The following is a 16,397-nucleotide window of genomic DNA, read 5'->3' as shown; positions in this document are numbered from 1 at the left end:
GGCACTTGGAAGGGTGTGTTTTATTAAGTATCCGGTTCTAGTTGTCATAAGGTCAAGGTACAACTCCAAGTCGTCCTGTTACCGAAGATCATGGCTATTTGAATAGATTAACTTCCCTGCAGGGGTGCACCACATATCCCAACACGCTCGATCCCATTTGGCCGGACACACTTTCCTGGGTCATGCCCGGCGTCGGAAGATCAACACGTCGCAGCCCTACCTAGGCACAACAGAGAGGTCAGCACGCTGGTCTAAATCCTATGGCGCAGGGGTCTGGGCCCATCGCCCATTGCACACCTGCATGTTGCGTACGCGGCCGGAAGCAGAACTAGCCCCCTTAATACAAGAGCAGGCTTACGGTCCAATTCGGCGCGCGCCACTCAGTCGCTGACGTCACGAAGGCTTCGGCTGATACCACGATGTCGAGTGCCCATAACTATCCCCGCGTAGATGGTTAGTGCGTATAGGCCAGTAGCCAGACTCAGATCAAATACCAAGATCTTGTTAAACGTGTTAAGTATCCACGAACACCGACCAGGGCCAGGCCCACCTCTCTCCTAGGTGGTCTCAACCCGCCCTATCGCTCCGCCACAAAGTAACAGTCGGGGGCCGTCGGGAACCCAGGCCCACCTCTACCGGGATGGAGCCACCTGCCCCTTCAGCCCCCAACTCCGAACAGTACCACAGGTAATGTAACTGTGTAAAGTATATAGTATATGCCCGTGATCACCTCCCGAACTGATCACGGCCCAGTAGTATAGCATGGCAGACAGACAAGAGTGTAGGGCCACTGATGGAACACTAGCATCCTATACTAAGCAGTAGGATAGCAGGTAATGGTAACAACAGTAGTAGCAAGGACAGGCTATGCAACAGGATAGGATTAATGGAAAGCAGTAACATGCTACACTACTCTAATGCAAGCAATAGAGAGAAGAGTAGGCGATATCTGGTGATCAAAGGGGGGGCTTGCCTGGTTGCTCTGGCAAGAGAGAGGGGTCGACAACTCCGTAGTCGTACTGGGTAGCAGCGGCGTCGGTCTCGGTGTCAAGCGAGAGAAGAGGGGGAAGAAACAATAAATATTTGAGCAAACAGATGCATAACGATGAATGACATGACACGTATCGGTGCTAGAGGTGCCCTAAAGCGGTATGAGGTGATACCGGTGAAGGGGGGAAACATCCGGGAAAGTATCCCCGGTGTTTCGCGTTTTCGGGCAGAGGAGCCGGAGGGGGGGGGGGGAAGTTGCGAGTTTGATATGTTAGGGGTGCGTGGCAGACGAACGGACTGCGCATCCGGATTCGTCTCGTCGTTCTGAGCAACTTTCATGTAGAAAGTATTTTCATCCGAGTTATGGATTAAAAGATATGATTTTCTAAAGATTTTATTAATTTCTGGAATTTAATTAATTAATTAATTAATTCGAAAATAAATTAATGACATCAGCATGATGTCATGCTGACATCAGCAGTCAACAGAGTTGACTTGGTCAACCTGATCAGTGGGTCCCACTGGTCAGTGACACATTTTAATTAAACAGTTTAATTAATCTAATCAAAATTAATTAGTGGGTGGGCCCCACTGTCATACTAATTAATTAGCTAATTAACAGTAGTTAATTAGGTTAACTAATCATTAGGTTAATTATTCTTATTTGGTTAATTTAATCAGAATTAATTAAGTTAATTAATTAATTAATTAATTAATTTCATTATTTATTTACTTATTTATTTAATTCTTTTCTTTTCATAAGAAAAACGTTCTGGGCATGGGGCCCATCTGTCATAGGCCACAGGGGCCTTGGTGGGCGCCGGACGCTAGCAGGCGAAGGGCGCGGCCCGAACGGGCACACGCCCAGGGGCGGCCGGACGAACCCGACGGGCGCGGGCGGGGCGCTGCTCGCCAGGACGCGGGATGAGGCCGTGGCCATGGCGGGGGCTCGCCGGCCGGCCACGGCAGGCGGAGGCGGACACAGGGGGCAGCGCGGTGCGACGGCCAGGAGCAGAGCAGCAGCAAGGGGGTGGCCACGGCGCGGGAGCGAGGCGAGGAGGGCCGCGGGTGCACGCACAGGGTGCGGTCGGCGAGGACGGCCGGAGCGGGGAGGGCTGCGGGAGGCGCGGGGTCAGGGGGGCTGCGGTCGTGGAACGCGGGCTTGCAAGGTGGGGCGCGGCGGAGCAGCAGCTCGAGGAGCAGGGCGCGGTCGATGCGTGCGTGCAAGCACGGTGAGGCCGCGAGGCGGGCTGACCCGGGGCTATGCGGAGCGGCAACGACGAGGAACGAGCGGGGCGCGCGCGCAGCGCTGGCAGTCGGTGCCGCGCGAGGGAGAGGGGAGGGAGCGAGGCTCACAGCGGGTCGCAAGGCACGGGCAGCAGGCTCGGTGGAGGTCGGGGAGGGCCGTTGTGGAGGGGGACGGGGACGAGCGACGGAGTGGAGGAGGACGGCGAGGTGGCGGCGTCCTGGCGTGGGGGGGCGGCGAGCTCCGGGCGCGGGGCGGCGTCGAGCGGCGTCGTCCTCCTCTGGATCCCGATCCAGATCGGGAGAGAGGAAGGGGGCGTCGTGGGGAGAGTGGGGGTGGGGGTAGGTTAGGGTTTCGGGGGATAGGGACCATATAGGCCAGGGAGGTGTGGGGTGGGCCGGCCTTGTTGGGCCTGAGGCCAGCTGGGCCGGGGCCCAGCGGGGGTGGGGGGTTCTCTTTTTTTCGCTTTCCTATTATCTTTTGATTATTTTCTTTTTCTGTTTATTTACTTTACTTTACTGTTTTAAATCATTTTAGTTTATTTAGTGCATTTAATTATTTTAGCAAATGATGATTTCTTTACCAACATTTATTATGGATTATTTGACACATTAGGAACAATTTAGTTTTGACTTTTGAAAACTTTAATTGTTTTGACTTTAATTCAAATTTGAATTTGGTTTGGTTCCGAGCTAACACGAGATTATCAACAATAATCGAGGTGACGTGGCACCATTACCAGAGGGTTACTGTAGCTTGGTTACCCGTCGTCACAATTCTCCTCCACTACAAGAAATCTCGTCCCGAGATTTAGGAGGGAGTAAGGGGGAGGGATTGGGTTACGAAAAACCTAACGGATCTTCTCGGTCTTGGTTGCTCTTCTCGAACAGGTCGATCCATAGCGTCGATGTCTTCATTCCTATGCATCAATGCATCATGATGAAGTTGTCGTCCTTTCTTCGGGAACTCCATCGTACTTACAAAATGGTAAGAAGGGAAAACTCTATATGGATGGATTCTAACAAGATCGAGCAACAGACGGTTAACTCAGGGAATAAGCATAAGTATCTCTCGAATTGAAACTTAAGAAGATATCGAGAGCAAAGTAAGAAGGTACCATGAGAAGTTTCAAACGGATAGGCAATCGTTCGATGCCTAATCAGAAGGTGAAAGGGTTTCAGGGCAACGAGAATAGGTATTGTGCCACATACCAGAATAGATCACTAGACAGGTGGTCCGTGAATTACATACGAAGTCAAGCGCGAGGAACAACCTTGGGAACAGGTGGTGTACAGGAGTGTCAGGTTTCGATCCTGTGAAACTGTGGGTTATGGGCCCACCATGTGGTTCTTTTTTTTAATAGGAGCAGTGAAATCTTGCACGGTCATGATAGCAAGGCATGTCAGGGAGTACCATGTCAGCTATGTTGGCAACAACGTTGGTACCAACGGCGAGGGACGAAGAGAACCATTTTCCTGCTCGTTGAAACGAGGCGGACCAATAGGCAAAGTTCTCGTCCTTCGGTGGTTACCAAAATGTCATCAACAATAGTAACACAGTCTTACTGACACAGTTGTACACCAAGGTGTTTACATAAGCAGAGAATATTACTGCTTAGATCATATAGATCACAAGGAAGGTTAAACAAATCAATGGAAGGAAAATGTGATCATCAGATCAAACAAAACAATGGAAAGGATAATGTGTTTGACACATATACCAGGGGTATATCCTTCCCAAGGACAAGCAGAGCATGATATCCATGACAGGATAGAAAGTAGGAAACCATTTAGGTAAGTGGGGAGGAATCTCATGATATTACCCATACAACGGTGTTTGGATAATTGATAAGGAAAAATTTAGCATTGTGCTTTAAATGTTTTTATTGAAGATCAAAGTACCACAGACATGCTTCAAGATAGCGTTGACAAGGTCTTCAAGCAAAGGTCAGACTTTGGATACAGGAAGGATCCATTAGGAACAACTTGTAGAATAAGTCTTACAATTACCTCATGGAAGAATGGATAACCTTGCTAATAAGGAAGCTATAACAGTAGGTCCTTCGGCCAGGTGCGTTGGGCATGACATCACCTTACCGAGTCATAAAAGACCAGTGTTATAACTCTTGGAAAAATTTTCCAACCATCATATCTGACCAAGATTCAGATCTGATCGGTGTTAGGATACCTCAGACTCAGGATGCCTGAGAAGAAAAGGTGCAACACAATTTGACGAGATGACATAGTAAGTTTATCGGGAAAAGAAGGAGTTCCAAAACAAGAGTTCATCACTAAACCAAGGAGAGGATGAGGAGGTGGCTGATGGACTCAGCGACAATTCCTCAAGATTTCCAAAAGGATGGATTTCCACAATTATGTGAACAAGGGGATAACATTTGTCAACTCAAATGATATAATGTTGTATGCTCTAGGAAAACATACACAATTAAACATTGGTTGAAAGGTGCACTCGAAATATGGGTTGGGTTGCACGACCAAAGTTAGAATGGTGATTCAATTATCGAAAGTCTTAGAATGATACCATCGCCCATTCACTTCAAAGCAATAGGGTTGCGTATAAGTTTCGAATTCACACGCCATAGCTCAACTGTCAGTATTCCGGTTAAGAACAACACGGGGACCAAGGAATGAACGGAGATGGCGAGAAGTATTATTATATCAAGAACCCTTAAGAGGTGGTGAAATTCTCTCCATATTCTTGACAAAAAGAGATGGTAATACTCCAAGGTAAAACAGAACCTGAGCTAGATAGCGAGGAGCTCAAGGTGTAACATAAATCATGGACAAGTTTGTGTTGAACGGAAGGCAATAAAGTGGTTGGTGATATCACAAACCATTGAGGGGCGAGGATGGTATTTCTCATCAAGAATTCGATATATATCTTGGAAGAGCTCAGGATTTTGATGATGACCACGACACATTTGTCGAGAGGTTTCATGAAGATGTAATCAGTCGGCGAGGACATCAAGTCAAATGATGATGCAGAGAAAGGTTATGGGAACCAAGGGTACGCCACAAACTCGAAATCAAGTTTGTTGTCCAAGGCGATATGATATGATGAGGAAAGTCGACGTAAGCTTAACTCATCGTTGAAAATTGTGCTTCGGAAAGAAGGACCAGATAGCACAATTAAAAAGTTGCACGATAATGGTATAGCCGATCAGGCTAGGAATAACTTGAAGGGCTATTAAATCATAAGCAACAAAAATTACTTAGATTTATTGAATCGTAGTGCGGAATCGATTCACTTAACGGTGTCCTCGAGTGTCTAATAACTCAGGGCCCGTGAAAAATTGGAACCAGTGAGAATGTAGCACTTGATGGAGAACTCATAAGAAGTTATGCAGTTCCATGATAATCTCGAGATACCAGGGGGGTAATACTTGATGACAGATCAAAGTAGAGGTTGGACTAGGGTAATGCTCTGCAGAAGACAAGTACTTAAACTTGCACGAGAAATGGTATTTAAAGGAGAACATGGTCGGAATCCACGATCATAAAGGATCGAACCACGGTTACAAGATGAACTTATAACAAGGGGGTAATTATTTTTACGAGCAGCTTCCATGATAAGTTATACAACGTGTCCCTGGGCATGAACGCAAGGTTCAAGGTCGACTCCCACTTCTTCAATGTATAACCTTCCATTCACTTTTCGCTTTGATAAAGGCATTAGTGTTGAAAGTTTTATCTGGTGAAATACCAGATGAGTATGACTCGTGAAAACTTTCGAGTTCACACATATTAAGGAAGGCATAGGTTCAACCCGTCAGGGTATCGTGGAAACATATACCACAAGCTTCAATAGTAAATACCACAAGCTCGAAAGCAGAGCATGGTTGGTCAATCAGAGGATAGGATTTACCAATGGAGAAAGAACTTCCAAAGGGATTGAATATGAAGGATGCTATCGGATAAAATCCGACAAAGGATCCGGTGGTCCTCAAAGGATCTGATGTGAGCATCGGTACTCAACCAGAGGAAGAAACAATGCAAGGAGATCAGACTATAGAAACAACTGACTAATTCAAAGCTCAAATGCAAAAGAATTATGATTTCCGACCAAGGGATCAGAAGCAAACACTTTGATTAAGGATGGATAAGTTACGTATGCTTAGGGTACAATCGATGGCAATCCGATTGGTCGAGGACCAGCTCATGTTTAAAATGATGTCTGAGCCGGAAGGATAAATCCTGAGGATTGCAAGCATTCACAACCATATTGGATCAAAGACCCAAAATGACAATGACAAGGGATGCCAATAATGATTAGAGACTTATGGGATTAACCATAATGCAAGCAAGCAAGAATTTCAAGGGAAATAAGCTGCTAAGGATTTTCGGAAGATCGGATATTATTTCGAAGACCTTAGTGAAACACATAAACAACTGGGGATGAGAGGATACTCGGTAGGTGCGAGAATTTATCCATAGGGAGATTCAGGCGGCAAAGAACTGCAAGGCGGTAGGCACAAAGTATTCTCGGGACAATAGAGAGAATTTTGGGGTATCTTGCAATAACAAGATCAGCTAGGAATAAAAGTAAGGACGACTGGTGTATCTATTTATCCATAGGGATAATTCGGTGGTAGGGAATTGCAAAGGCGGCGGACACAAAGTCTCAAGAGAACATTGGAGAGTATCTTCGGAATCTTCTGGTGCAGCATGCGATCATCTGTGATAAGGGGCTCTCCGGGAGAAAGTAGTTACGAGAACCTAGAGTCAGGTTTAGTAAAATCATTTAACCCGAGTAGGAGAGAGTCAGAATCCCAGAGTAAGGATCGAGGAGTAAAAGATTCTAATACCACCCAGATGGCAACGTGGGCCCGTAAGGCACACATCCATGTTAGTAAAAGTTTTTGTAATGTCTAGACTCGACTTCGGCCAAGGAGTGTGGAAGGGGAATTCCTATGGGCAGTTGGCTCTGATACCAACTTGTGACGCCCCCGATTTAATCGTACACTAATCATACACGCAAATGTGTACGATCAAGATCAGGGACTCACGGGAAGATATCACAACACAACTCTACAAATAAAATAAGTCATACAAGCATCATATTACAAGCCAGGGGCCTCGAGGGCTCGAATACAAGAGCTCGATCATAGACGAGTCAGCGGAAGGAACAATATCTGAGTACAGACATAAGTTAAACAGGTTTGCCTTAAGAAGGCTAGCACAAACTGGGATACAGATCGAAAGAGGCGCAGGCCTCCTGCCTGGGATCCTCCTAAACTACTCCTGGTCGTCGTCAGCGGGCAGCACGTAGTAGTAGGCACCTCCGGTGTAGTAGGTGTCATCATCGAAGGTGGCGTCTGGCTCCTGGGCTCCAACATCTGGTTGCAACAACCAGGTAGAAGGGATAGGGGGAAAAGAGGGAGAAAGCAACCGTGAGTACTCATCCAAAGTACTCGCAAGCAAGGAGCTATACTACATATGTATGCATTGGTATCAACTGGAATAAGGCTATTATATGTGGACTGAACTGCAGAAAGCCGGGATAAGGGGGGATACCTAGTCCTTTCGAAGACTACGCTTCTGGCAGCCTCCGTCTTGCAGCATGTAGAAGAGAGTAGACTGAAGTCCTCCAAGTATCATCACATAGCATAATCCTAACCGATGATCCTCCCCTCGTTGCCCTGTGAGAGAGCGATCACCGGTTGTATCTGGCACTTGGAAGGGTGTGTTTTATTAAGTATCTGGTTCTAGTTGTCATAAGGTCAAGGTACAACTCCAAGTCGTCCTGTTACCGAAGATCACGGATATTCGAATAGATTAACTTCCCTGCAGGGGTGCACCACATATCCCAACACGCTCGATCCCATTTGGCCGGACACACTTTCATGGGTCATGCCCGGCCTCGAAAGATCAACACATCGCAGCCCTACCTAGGCACAACAGAGAGGTCAGCACGCCGGTCTAAATCCTATGGCGCAGGGGTCTAGGCCCATCGCCCATTGCACACCTGCACGTTGCGTACGTGGCCGGAAGCAGAACTAGCCCCCTTAATACAAGAGCAGGCTTACGGTCCAATCCGGCGCGCGCCACTCAGTCACTGACGTCACGAAGGCTTCGGCTGATACCACGACGTCAAGTGCCCATAACTGTCCCCGCGTAGATGGTTAGTGCGTATAGGCCAGTAGCTAGACTCAGATCAAATACCAAGATCTCGTTAAACGTGTTAAGTATCCGCGAACACCGACCAGGGCCAGGCCCACCTCTCTCCTAGGTGGTCTCAACCCGCCCTGTCGCTCCGCCACAAAGTAACAGTTGGGGGCCGTCGGAACCCAGGCCCACCTCTACCGGGATGGAGCCACCTGCCCCTTCAGCCCCCAACTCCGAACAGTACCACAGGTAATGTAAATGTGTAAAGTATATAGTATATGCCCGTGATCACCTCCCGAAGTGATCACGGCCCAGTAGTATAGCATGACAGACGGACAAGAGTGTAGGGCCACTGATGGAACACTAGCATCCTATACTAAGCAGTAGGATAGCAGGTAATGGTAACAACAGTAGTAGCAAGGACAGGCTATGCAACAGGATAGGATTAACAGAAAGCAGTAACATGCTACACTACTCTAATGCAAGCAATAGAGAGAAGAGTAGGCGATATCTGGTGATCAAGGGGGGGGCTTGCCTGGTTGCTCTGGCAAGAGAGAGGGGTCGACAACTCCGTAGTCGTACTGGGTAGCAGCGGCGTCGGTCTCGGTGTCTAGCGAGAGAAGAGGGGGAAGAAACAATAAATATTTGAGCAAACAGATGCATAACGATGAATGACATGACACGTATCAGTGCTAGAGGTGCCCTAAAGCGGTATGAGGTGATACCGGTGAAGGGGGGAAACATCCGGGAAAGTATCCCCGGTGTTTCGCGTTTTCGGGCAGAGGAGCCGGAGGGGGGGAAGTTGCGAGTTTGATATGTTAGGGGTGCGTGGCGGACGAACAGATTGCATATCCGGATTCGTCTCGTCGTTCTGAGCAACTTTCATGTAGAAAGTATTTTCATCCGAGTTACGGATTAAAAGATATGATTTCCTAAAGATTTTATTAATTTCTGGAATTTAATTAATTAATTAATTCTAAAATGAATTAATGACATCAGCATGATGTCATGCTGACATCAGCAGTCAACAGAGTTGACTTGGTCAACCTGATCAGTGGGTCCCACTGGTCAGTGACACATTTTAATTAAACAGTTTAATTAATCTAATCAAAATTAATTAGTGGGTGGGCCCCACTATCATACTAATTAATTAGCTAATTAATAGTAGTTAATTAGGTTAACTAATCATTAGGTTAATTAATCTTATTTGGTTAATTTAATCAGAATTAATTAAGTTAATTAATTAATTAATTAATTTCATTATTTATTTACTTATTTATTTAATTCTTTTCTTTTCATAAGAAAAATGTTCTGGGCGTGGGGCCCATCTGTCATAGGCCACAGGGGCCTTGGTGGGCGCCGGACGCTAGCAGGCGACGGGCGCGGCCTGAATGGGCACACACCCAGGGGCGGCCGGACGAACCCGACGGGCGCGGGCGGGGCGCTGCTCGCCAGGACGCGGGATGAGGCCGTGGCCATGGCGGGGGCTCGCCGGCCGGCCACGGCAGGCGAAGGCGGACACAGGGGGCAGCGCGGTGTGACGGCCAGGAGCAGAGCAGCAGCAAGGGGGTGGCCACGGCGCGGGAGCGAGGCGAAGAGGGCCGCGGGTGCACGCACAGGGCGCGGTCGACGAGGACGGCCGGAGCGGGGAGGGCTGCGGGAGGCGCGGGGTCAGGGGGGCTGTGGTCGCGGAACGCGGGCTTGCAAGGTGGGGCGTGGCGGAGCAGCAGCTCGAGGAGCAGGGCGCGGTCGATGCGTGCGTGCAAGCACGGTGAGGCCGCGAGGCGGGCCGACATGGGGCTATGCGGAGCGGCAACGACGAGGAACGAGCGGGGCGCGCGCAGCGCTGGCAGTCGGTGCCGTGCGAGGGAGAGGGGAGGGAGCGAGGCTCACAGCGGGTCGCAAGGCACGGGCAGCAGGCTCGGTGGAGGTCGGGGAGGGCCGTTGTGGAGGGGGACGGGGACGAGCGACGGAGTGGAGGAGGACGGCGAGGTGGCGGCGTCCTGGCGTGGGGGGCGGCGAGCTCCGGGCGCGGGGCGGCGTCGAGCGGCGTCGCCTCCTCTGGATCCCGATCCAGATCGGGAGAGAGGAAGGGGGCGTCGTGGGGAGAGTGGGGGTGGGGGTAGGTTAGGGTTTCGGGGGATAGGGGCCATATAGGCCAGGGAGGTGTGGGGTGGGCTAGCCTTGTTGGGCCTGAGGCCAGCTGGGCCGGGGCCCAGCGGGGGTGGGGGGTTCTCTTTTTTTCGCTTTCCTATTATCTTTTGATTATTTTCTTTTTCTGTTTATTTACTTTACTTTACTGTTTTAAATCATTTTAGTTTATTTAGTGCATTTAATTATTTTAGCAAATGATGATTTCTTTACCAACATTTATTATGGATTATTTGACACATTAGGAACAATTTAGTTTTGACTTTTGAAAAATTTAATTGTTTTGACTTTAATTCAAATTTGAATTTGGTTTGGTTCCGAGCTAACACGAGATTATCAACAATAATCGAGGTGACGTGGCACCATTACCAGAGGGTTACTGTAGCTTGGTTACCCGGGCGTCACACTAAGGAGCAATAAATAAAACGAAGATGTTTTATAGATGTTTGGGGATGATCCGGAAACAACGGTGACGACTGCCCGGGTCGGGTCCGGGGAAGTTTCGGACGCGCACGTGAGGGGTCGGTGCACTGTGCAAAGAGGGGTTTTCGGACCGTGCGATCGCATCGGGCGGCTCCGGACGCGAAGAGGGGTAGGTAGATGGACTAGGTGGGATGTGGCAAGGCTGAGAGGAGAGAAGAGAGAGAGGGCCCGGCAGCAGTTTCCGAAGACCGAAAACGTCCGATGTAAAGACCGGCTATAATGCCGCTATAGTTATCCGTTGGGGCGTCAAACGGACTCCGAATGCGATGAAACTTGGCAGGCGGCCTACCTACACTATAATAAGACCACACGCCAACTTTCAACCCATTCCGAGAACATTTTCTGGCCACTTATAAAATAATATTGCGGACGTGCCGCGGGCGCGTGCAAGTGTGTCTGGGCTCAGAACGGACAACGGAAGGAACTGGGAGACCCGGACGAATGCAAGTTTTGAAAACATGATGATGCAATGCGGATGATGACATGGAAAGATGCAACACACAAGCGAAAGGCAAGGCAACAACAGTGAATACCTGGAAGACACCTGGTGCAACGGTCTCGGGGCGTCACAACACTCCACCACTACAAGAGGATCTCGACCCAAGATCTAGGATGGCACCGGAGAGAAACGGACAAGGAAGAGAAAAGGTAAAACTAAGTTGCTTCTTTGACAAACGAGTGAAACCAAAGAACCTTGCGAGGTTGAACAAATTGAAAGAAAGAATGCAACGAAGAAGAACAAAGTTGCAAACACTCCGTTAGAAAAGAGGAACAAGGAACATTACTAGAACCTTGTAGGTTGAAAGACATAAGAAAAGGGGTGCAATGGACAAGAAGTACATGAAACCACTCTGGTAGAAACGAGATGTACAAGGAACGATAAAGATCAATTACGACAACACTCCGGTTAGAAATGGAAGGCATAGAATATGAACTTGGCAAAATGAAAGCACTTGGATGAGACTCCGGTTACAAGAGGAATGATAGACACCACACTCCGGTTAAAACAAGATAGAAAAAAATAAGAATGATATAATTTGGATAGCACTCCGACTGAAAATGGAAGGAATAGAACAAGATTTTGACAAGATGAGAGGAAACTAGATGACATCAACAACATACTGCCTCCGGAACTATTGAAATAATGGCACAAGGGGTAAGAACGATTTCAAACAGCACTCCGGTTGAGAAGGGATGGAAAACTTGATAAGATGAGAGGACTTAACTGAAAGACACGACACTCCGGTTAAATGGATAAGCAAAGGAAAGAACACGATCCTCACAATTCGAGATGACGAGTGAAAAGAGCAACAACACAAAGCCTCTGAGAGAAAGAATAGAAGATCGATCATTAGAATAAGAATGGAGAAGAAAAGCCAGCTTCTGCCACAAATAAGCTTGGAGAGCACCCTTCGGAGAAGGTTATAACGGAGTTGTTGGAGAACCAACTACGAAATGAATAAGTTTGTAGTGGGATTATGGAAAGCATCTCAAAATTAGGAGGTGACAACCGGCCACTACCGAAGACAATAGATTGGATTGATATCAACAAGGAGACGAGAAACTTATTTCACCAGGAGGATAAATGAAGAACTTGGATCGTTTATAACCACCATAAATGGCAACAATCCTTAGGAGAAGCTTTAGGTGAAATTTATACCAAGATAACTCCATGGAAGAAAGTGATGGTTTTAAATACCTCATTCTTGTGAATGAAGAATGATATATTACCACCTCAAAAGATAAGGGAGAACAATTGCACTTCGGATCGCAAGATGAAGAATGCTTGAGCTCCTCTGAAAAGAATCTTGATAAGCACTTCGAGAAGGAATTAAAACCTTGATGAACCATCATGTAGAGCCTCCATGAAGAACTCCGGTAACAAAAGGATGATAAAAGAAAGAGAAGTTGAAAACACATGGTGAAAACTTGCGATGATTTAGAAGGAGCTTCGCGACGAGATAATGCGGAAAAGCTTGGAACTCCGGAAAAGAAAGATGAAACAAATGAAATCAAGAATTTTGATGAACCTCCGGGATAAGAAATTAATCACTTGGATGGAACAAGAATAAGAATTACATTATGCTTATTTGACATAATACTTATTCTCGTAGAAAAGGATTAAGATAGATATAGCGCAAACTTGAGAAAATACTTCAACGGTAACCACGAATGAATTGATATGATAACCAAGAGAAATGGAATCTTGAATGAACCACCATAAGAATTGGAAATGAACGAAGTAAAGGGATGAATCACCGGTAAGAATTAGCAAATGAACAAAAATACATGAGAGAGTTTAGATACAAGAGAACGAAGAGATCAAGAACTGATTGGAGAATACTTGAGCGAAGCACCGGTCAGATTTGGAGAACGAGAGCTGAAAGCTGAGAATGAATAACCCAAAATGATGGTCTTCAGACAATCGAACTGAAAAGACTCATGAATTTCTCCGGAAAGGTGAAAAGAATTCTCACAATCAAAAACAATTATGAGAGGAAGGCATCAAGCTAAACCAAGAATCTTCAAGAGAACGGATATGATTGCAGAGTGTCAGGACCCCGATTCCAAGTCACATCGATCTAGCCGGTAACACCTCATATCACTTTGCGGCCTCACGCACGGTATCCCACGGGTGTCGCCTTACCATGGCCCGGGACCGTTTGTGCCTTTTGGCTCACGTATATGATAGTGTCGCTAGCATCCATATGACAGAGAACCCGGGCCGACATGGCTAGTCATGAACCCAAAGCGGCACAGACCTATGGAGAAAGGCATACATGAATCACATCGAACATGTCAGTCATCAGCGAGTGATTCCGGGCTGTAGCACTGGGCTAACAGGACTCTGGGGAACCCGGGCTGTAGCAGGCTAGGCAGGACTCCGGATATCACCGCGTGACATTTCCCCGAAGGGACAGACATAGGAACGAAGTGAAACACATGCCGGCCAGTCAAGTGTCCTGAGAAGTAGTGCTGGGCTAGCAGGACTCTGGGAACCCGGGCTGTAGCGGACTACTATGGCTCGAGGAACACTAGACTACATTTCCCCATAAGAAGGGCTGCCAAGGATAAACAACTAGATTGTCGGATCCCACTCATACCAAGCATTTCAATCATACACACAATATGCCCGATATGAGTACATACAACATGGCATCACAACAAAACTCTACAACTCAAGTACTTTATTTAAAGGCTCCAGAGAGCCATACATAACACGTTCATACAGATAGGGTCACATGACCCGACACTCAAGTCATACAATCATACAAGCACATGTGGAAGCAACTAGTCTGAGAACAGACTCTAGGAAGAAGAAGGCTTCTCGAAGCCTGTCTAACTACATAGGGCCCACCATGGCCAGGATCACCACCTGGGTGGCTAGTCACTCGTCGACGTCAAGGTCTACGTAGAACCCATCGGAGGGGGCGGTGTTGTCGTCTGAAAACAGTAATTAAGCAAACATGAGTACAAAGGTACTCAGCAAGTCTTACATCAGACCCTACTATACATGCTTATTCTCAAGAAGGTGGTGGGGTTAATGCAGCAAGCCAGCTTTGACTCTTGGCTAAGCTATCCTTGGAACTTCATTAGTAAAATAGTTTTCGCACACGAGTCCACTACTCACCAACACAATACCCCACGGGGGATCCTCCCTCGTCAACCTACGAGAGGGCCATCCTCGGTACTCACACTTATCTTGAGTCTTTTAGTAGTACCCATTAACTTGTCTATGAACTATATAGGCAACCAAGTAGTCCTTTACCGCGGACGCGGCTATTCGAATAGTTTTATACCCTGCAGGGGTGTACTTCTTCATACACGCTTTCAACACTTACCGCCGCTTACACGACATGTACTCGGCAACCTTCAAGCAGAAGCCCAGCGAGGGTGTCGGCCACGGCCTACCTAAACACTTAAGTCTCTAGTCCAGGTTTATCGCCTATCCAGGTTCCATCCGCAGGGAGTCCGGCCGAGGTTTCCACATACGGCCCCGAACGATGTGAACAGGGTCCCGAGACGCCTAACGGGCGCCCGGCATACCCGGCCACGGTGTATCTACCGCAACATAGCCCACCCCTAGGGTCAGCGCTACGCACGGCCGCCAACACATAACCTACAAACACCAGAAACTATTTGCAACTCCTGGACAGAGTACTAGGGTGATTAAGAAGCCAAGAGGGTCCATTGGTTTCGGGCCCAATGTACGGTAGTAACTGCATCTTAAATCACACATACAGATCTCAGTTCTTAGGGACGGCCTCAATGAAACAACCCACCATGTACTCCTACATGGCCTCTCATCGATACCTTTACCAAAACATGTTCAACACATCCCTCACATTACCGACATAAGCATTTCACTCTAGCCCATCACCCAGATGAACCAGACCTGACACAACTCTAAGCATAGCAGGCATAGTAAGGTAGGAATCACATACATGGCTCAATCAACTCCTACACATGCTAGTGGGTTTCATCTAGTTACTGTGGCAATGACAAGTCATGAAGAGGATAAGGGTTCAACTACCGTAGCACACAGCAGATTGAAACGCATTTTCTTAATGCAGTAATCAAGAGCAGAAGCGAGAACATGGGTTGTATCAGAATGATCAATGGTTTCTTGCCTGATGGAGTGGTAGTGGGATACTGCCCTTCAGTTGGATACTCGTGAATATCCTCGGAGGCAGAACCTACCACGAAGAACACATCGGAACACAATCAACACATGACGATATGCAACAATATGATGCATGCTATGACATGGCAATATGAATGTGTCTTGGCCTAATGCAAGTTATAATAGAAAGGAATGAACTCATTTGAATCAAAGATTCAAATATTAGCTCATTAAACATGGCCTTAATAGTGCATTTCCTTATTCTTCTTAAACAGCAAGGTAAACTTGTTTTGTCATGCATGAAACAAATAAAAAAGGGTAGATTGAATTTTTCTGATCATTTTTCATATATAAATCTTTGCATTTGGAGCTATGGTTGATTTTCTATGATTTTTAGAAGTTTTGACTATTTTCTGGAATTTCCTAAATAAAAATAAATCCAGAAAATGCATTACTGCGTCAGCATTGCGTCAGGCTGACCTTAGCAGGTCAAAGGTGCCAGCCCAGGTCAAACCTGACTGGTGGGCCCCTTCTGTCAGCCTCTCAGCTAATTAACAGGGTTAGATTAACACTAATTAGCTGTCAGTGGGGCCTGGGCCCACATGTCAGTGACTGATTTAAATAATTAATTTAAAAATTAAGTAAAACTAATCCTAATTTAGTTAGCAGACCGTCCCCACCTGTCATAGACTCAGGGGGGTCTACCTGGGCCCGCCCAGGGGTCAAACTGGGTCAAACTCGCCGGCGTTGAGCCGCCGGCGAGGCCAAGACGGCGGAG

The sequence above is a fragment of the Triticum urartu genome, chromosome 1, assembly GCF_003073215.2.
Source record: "Triticum urartu cultivar G1812 chromosome 1, Tu2.1, whole genome shotgun sequence".
In the NCBI taxonomy this organism is placed as follows: domain Eukaryota; kingdom Viridiplantae; phylum Streptophyta; class Magnoliopsida; order Poales; family Poaceae; genus Triticum; species Triticum urartu.
Note: the sequence above shows the minus strand (reverse complement) of the source record.